General features: G+C 35.1%; 1 pseudogene; it reads right to left on the bottom strand.

Annotated features, from left to right (window-relative positions):
* Positions 1–614: 614 nt before the first annotated feature.
* On the bottom strand, positions 615–1,397 carry LOC150028644 (uncharacterized; annotated as a pseudogene).
* Between the last annotated feature and the right edge of the window lie 4,399 nt (positions 1,398–5,796).

Consider the following 5,796-nt stretch of genomic DNA (forward strand, 5'->3'; position numbering starts at 1 on the left):
GAGTTTCAAGGCTCGCATCTTGTTTTAGGTAAGGATGTTAATTGGGTGGGGAAGGTTGATACGAATTCAGGGTACTCAGTCAATTCGGCCTACAATATTTTAAGGAAGTCTTGCATGAGTGAAAGTTTGCCCTTGTTTGAAGATTTTTGGAAAATTAAAGCGTTACCTTCCGCTCTCTTTATTGCTTGGAGGGTGTTGGGTAATTCGATTGCTTTAAGGCTAATCTGGTTAGACGTGGGGTTATTGTTGATTGCTCCTCCGGTTGTTTGTGTCAAGAAGAAGTTGAGACAACTAGGAACTTGTGTTTTGAATGCAAAATAGCTTGGCTAGTTTGGAGTCAGTGTTATGCTTGACTTGAGTTGGCGTCGGTAGATCATTTTGATTCTAGTTCACATTTCTTTTACTTTATCTCGCCACCTATCTTTAAAGAACACATGCTACAAGAATATCAGTAAATAAAAATTAAGTTGCAAATTAGATATATAATGATAAACAAAAACTTAAACAAAAGAAGTTACAAATCACACATTTGTAATATGAAACTGAAAATCCCTCCAATAAGAAGTCACACACATTTTGTTTGAACCACACATATTTTGAAAGAAATGGATATATTAGACCTTCTACACGGAAGTAAATTCATTGAACAACTCTTCAATACTCTCAGACCTTGCTGTTCTGAATGCTTCCATAGGCAGCATAATGTCATCATCTTGTAAGTTTGAAACACAGCCTTCCATGACATTATTGTCAGCCTTATATGCAAGTAAACTTTCTGTGTTGGTGATTTGTGGAATATTAGAAACTACAGGAAGCTTGGGAATGCTCAAAGTGGATACAGATGACCTAAAATAATGATTTGTGGTAAGCACGAGGGCATACATGTTATGCACTCTCTTGTGTTCGGTGGACACTGAATGTGATGAAAGACAAGGTTGAGTTGGAAACTTGCTTAAGATTAGCCCAGAGAGATTTGAGGATCCAGATCCAACTTGCAACATAGATCCTCTGGCTTCAGCTTCAAATCGGGCCCTCTCCCATTGAGCCACGTGCCTGATATTGATGGTGTCCTTGGACTGGTCTTGGCCATCACCACAGCCTTCAAATGTGTTTTGTTTTATTGTTTTGTGGGTAATGGGATCTAAGCCCATTCCAATGAGTCTTTTCTTGATGTTTGCTACAGATGGCTTCTCATACATGTTAGACAATGCTTCCATGATACCTTTCGCTGTCTTCTCGTTCAAAATGTTGAACGCAACATTCTTACTCAAAGAGAGTCGGATAATGGACATAGCTTTCTGATCCAAACCTGCCCACTCTGCATTAGACATCTTTTCTGGCTTGTCATCCAAAGCCACGTCCAAATCTTTTTGAACTAGCAAATCCTCAATTTGCATTTTCCACCAACTGAAATCTATACCATCGAATTTTTCAATTCAGAACCTCCCTTCTTCTGTAATCTCAAATGACTAGACGAGATACTCGGTACAACTGATTTCAGATCTTGGCAATCTTTTTTTTTTTTTTTAAATCAAGAACACAAAAATTGCACCACCCAAAATTACTCACCAACAGACTTGGTCGCAGTCCCCACTGCCCTGGCGCTCCGCACCACCACCGTCGCTGGTCACCACTGTTGTGAAGTAGATCTGGGAAACCCTAAGCCTTAGGAAGCTCCTGCAACCCCTGCAAAACCCTAGCTTTGGGTTGTTGTTGCCGCCTCTGCAAAACCCTAACTTTGGGACATTGTTGCCGCTTCTGCGAAACCCTAACTATGGGACACTATTGCAACCGCAATTTTCACATCTCGTCGATTAATTTCTGCTGATCGGATCTCTAGTGTGTAAACGAACCAAGGCTCTTGATACGACTTGATGGGAAAAACGCACGCGGAAACAACACACATAATCACGAATCAACTGCAGAAAAATAAACAACACAAGATTTAATGTGGTTCGGTTGCCAACTGCAACCTACATCCACCCGGGCAACTATTAGGTTTACATTATATCCTGTTGCACACCAATTACAAGTACAATGATCTCTTTAAATAGAGATAAATAGAGATAATAAAGGGACATAATAATTAAGCCCACTCACTAAACATGTGTCTAGTCAGCCCAACCCAATTGGTCATGGCTTCATACCCAACAAGTTTTACGTATAGACTCACGTTGGTGGATATTATCTATGGACTCAAGTTGATGGGTAATACCTACGAATTAAAGTTGCTGGGTATCATTTACGGGCTGAAGTCGATAGGTATTCATACTACTAACTTTATTATTATTGGTAAAAAAAAACTATTAACATTATTAAATTAATAATTGTAATATAATAATATACATAATAATAATATGATAACATAAATAATAATCATAAAAGTAGGCATAAATAATAATTGAAAATAAAAAAAAGAAAAAAATAATAATGAAATAATTAAAAATAAAATATGCAAAATTACCTATGAATTTATCCATAGATTGAGGTTGGTAGGTATTACCTACGCATTGAGGTTGGTGGATAACTCATTGTTTTGGTTACTCGGATTCTCACTGTTTCAGCTACTCATGCGCACATTGTTTGTGGGTAAACTACCTAACGTCCACATCACAATTGAAGGTGACACACATATGTGTAAACCCTAAATCTTGAAGGAGCAGTTTGAGTCTTAAACATTTAGAGAATCTAAGAGTCATTCCTTTAAGTTGAGCTTCTATACTGGACCTAGTTAGAATTATATACTAATTTAGAAACTATTTATCAATAATAGAAACTAATTTAGATACCAATAATTTTTTAGTCTCTAAAATAATATATAATTTTAGTCAATATAACAGTTGATTATTTTTTATCTATAAAATTGATTTCAATTTAATGATTTTCTAGTAATGTAATTGGAAGTAGTTTGTTTACTCGGGGTTTAAATCACTGATGCAGAAAGGAAAAACAACGATGGCTAATTTACATTTAAAATGGCAGCTATATAAGAAGGCAGTTAATTGGCCGCATTCGTAAATGCCATTTATAAATGCGGCCATCGTCAATAAACGCATTCGCATATGCTTCTAAATGATTTTATACAGAAAGGAGTACTGCAATATCCATGGTGGACCCCACATATTCTCGGAAACTCGTGGTAAATTTAATAATTCACTATGCCATTTCCAAGTTGTATAAGATCAAAGAAACCCATCACATAAAAGGTGCTCCCTGATTATCTTAACATCAAGTATCCTTCCATTCAAACAGTTAACACACTGACACTTGATCGTTGCTCCATCCTGACCACTATTATTCGCGTTACGTTGCGTAAATTGTATAAATTCTTCTACTCCTCTTTCGTACTCATCACTTATGCAAACATAATTAATCCAATTTCGATCCATTATATTCTGTAATAGTCATTCAGGTGTTTTCAAATAAATTTTCTATCTCACACGATTGCCGAGGGTCGAACACCTCCAGACTCAATACAAGCACATATCAATTGTCGATGGTCTAACACCCTCGGACTCAATACCAACACGATAATTTCATTCTAAACTAACAACTAACATAATCTAAATTAATAATAAATACAAATTATAATAAATACTAAATAATATAAATTTTATAAAGTACTAAATAAAAAATAAAGAAATTCATAACATTAAAAAAATTCAAAAAAATTAAAAACACCACTAACCTTGTGCGTGAAGGCAACGTTGGTGAAAAGTGGCACGAGACCAGCAACAACAGCAACGGAGCAAAGAAAAGCACATCGAAGAAGAGCGAAGGCATTGAAACAATACTACTTCGACCTACGCAAAAAAAAGTAAGAGAAATGGAACTTGCAGAAGAAGAGAAAAAGAAGAAGAAACATAACTCGAACGAACTTACAAAGAAGAGGATAGCGGAACAATGAAGTGGAAGTGAACGCGAACGCGAAGGGAAAGAAGAGGAACAAGTGAGCAAGAACAACAAACGCGAAGAGAAAGAAGAGGAAGAAAATATGAAAAGCGTAAGTGGCGCGCTTCAGAGTTAGGGTAAAATTTGATTCAAGAATGTGACTATTTGCAATAGCCGTATTCTTACATCATATGCTTTGATTTAAGAGTGCGACTATAGGTTAAACCGCATTCATAAATTCAACGCTTTAGTTTAAGAATGCGGCTATTTTTAGTTGTCGCATTCTTAAATTAAAGCGCTTAAGTTGCCGCATTCATAAATGAAAATAATTTAAAAAATGCCACGCTTTTTGAAATACTGCGACTGAGGTAAAAATGCATTAAAAAAAATAGTACTTATTTTAACATTTCACATGATTGAATATAGATTAAGAACACTTGGAAAATTTCTCACAATGAGGCCCAAAACTTATTGTGTGTAAAGACCACCCAGTTTTGAAGGTATATGAAGATTTTTTGTTCATAAACCCTTTGAAAGTGAGAAAACTAAGTAACGAGAGACATGTTGCTTTTTGGAATAATAAAAATACTTAAAACAAAATGTGTCAACTATAAACGAGGTAGTGATGTTTCCAAATTCTTTTCAAGATTTAGCATGAAACTATTAAGCGACATAAAAGAGGGTTGGGAATGTTGCTCAACTCGTTCTTGTTGATCAAGAAAAATTACAAAACATTTCACTTCACTTCCTCTTTGAAACTCACTCAATGCAACCATTTCTGTCTTAACCTTAACCTACTAATTCACTCCAATTTCTCTCATAAAACATGCATTTCCCGAACCTCACATGGCTCTCGGTAATCATACCAATGAAATGTAAGTAAGCCTTTGTTTGTTTCACTCCGAAGAAGAGCGAAGGCAATGAAACAGTATTACTTCGACCTACGCAAAAAAAGTAAGAGAAACAGAGCTCGCAGAAGGACAAACAAAGAAGAATAAACAGAACTCGAACGAACTTACAAAGAAGAGGAAGCGAAAAATGAAGCGGAAGCGAACATGAACGTGAAGGGAAAGAAGAGGAACAAGTGAGCAGTTACAACAAACACGAAGAGAAAGAAGAGGAAGAAAATATGAAAAGCGTAAGTGGTGCGCTTCAGAGTTAGGGTAAAATTTGATTTAAGAATGCGACTATTTGTTTCACTTCATTCTTTATTCTATTATAAAGACAAAATATATAAGCATAGATTATCTAAAGTAAAATGGTAAATCAACTAAATCATTAATAACTACAAAACTAAAAATTATAGTCTTGGCCATACTAGATTAATCAATATTTATTCTATTTTTTTATATTATTATAATTTTTTTTTTGTGTCCCTTTGAACATTGATGCATTATGGGATAAGAGAACTTTCATATAAGTGAAAATTTAGTTTTGTGCTTACTATTCTTGCTATAAAATGAACACACTATTTTCTTCGTAAGACAAAATCATTTTTTTTTTTTTACTTTTCTACTACATTAGTTGATGTGATTCCAATAGCCACATAGAACAAGATTCTTGACATTCTTAGGAATCACCTTGAGCTGGAAAATATAGAGGCACTTTTCTTAGAGTTGGATCATTGTTCTAAGACAAGAACTCACCAAAATTAGTACCAAATCCCAAACTCATTTGGATGAACCAAATATTGTCAAATTGAATCAACAAAGAGAAAGAAAGCTGGAATGACCGAACAGAATTAAGCAACTAATCAAATGAACCGAACAGAATTAAGAACAAAACAGAACATAGTGCTGGAAAATAGAAAAACCGAAACTGAAAAACTCAAGAACACAAAGCAACATGAACAATTGAAGAAGAAGAAAGGAAGGAGAAGAGAATGCTCATGAAGATGGAAGGAGG

This window comes from Phaseolus vulgaris, chromosome 3 (genome assembly GCF_051622355.1).
Source record: "Phaseolus vulgaris cultivar YP4 chromosome 3, ASM5162235v1, whole genome shotgun sequence".
NCBI classification, from domain to species: Eukaryota; Viridiplantae; Streptophyta; class Magnoliopsida; order Fabales; family Fabaceae; genus Phaseolus; species Phaseolus vulgaris.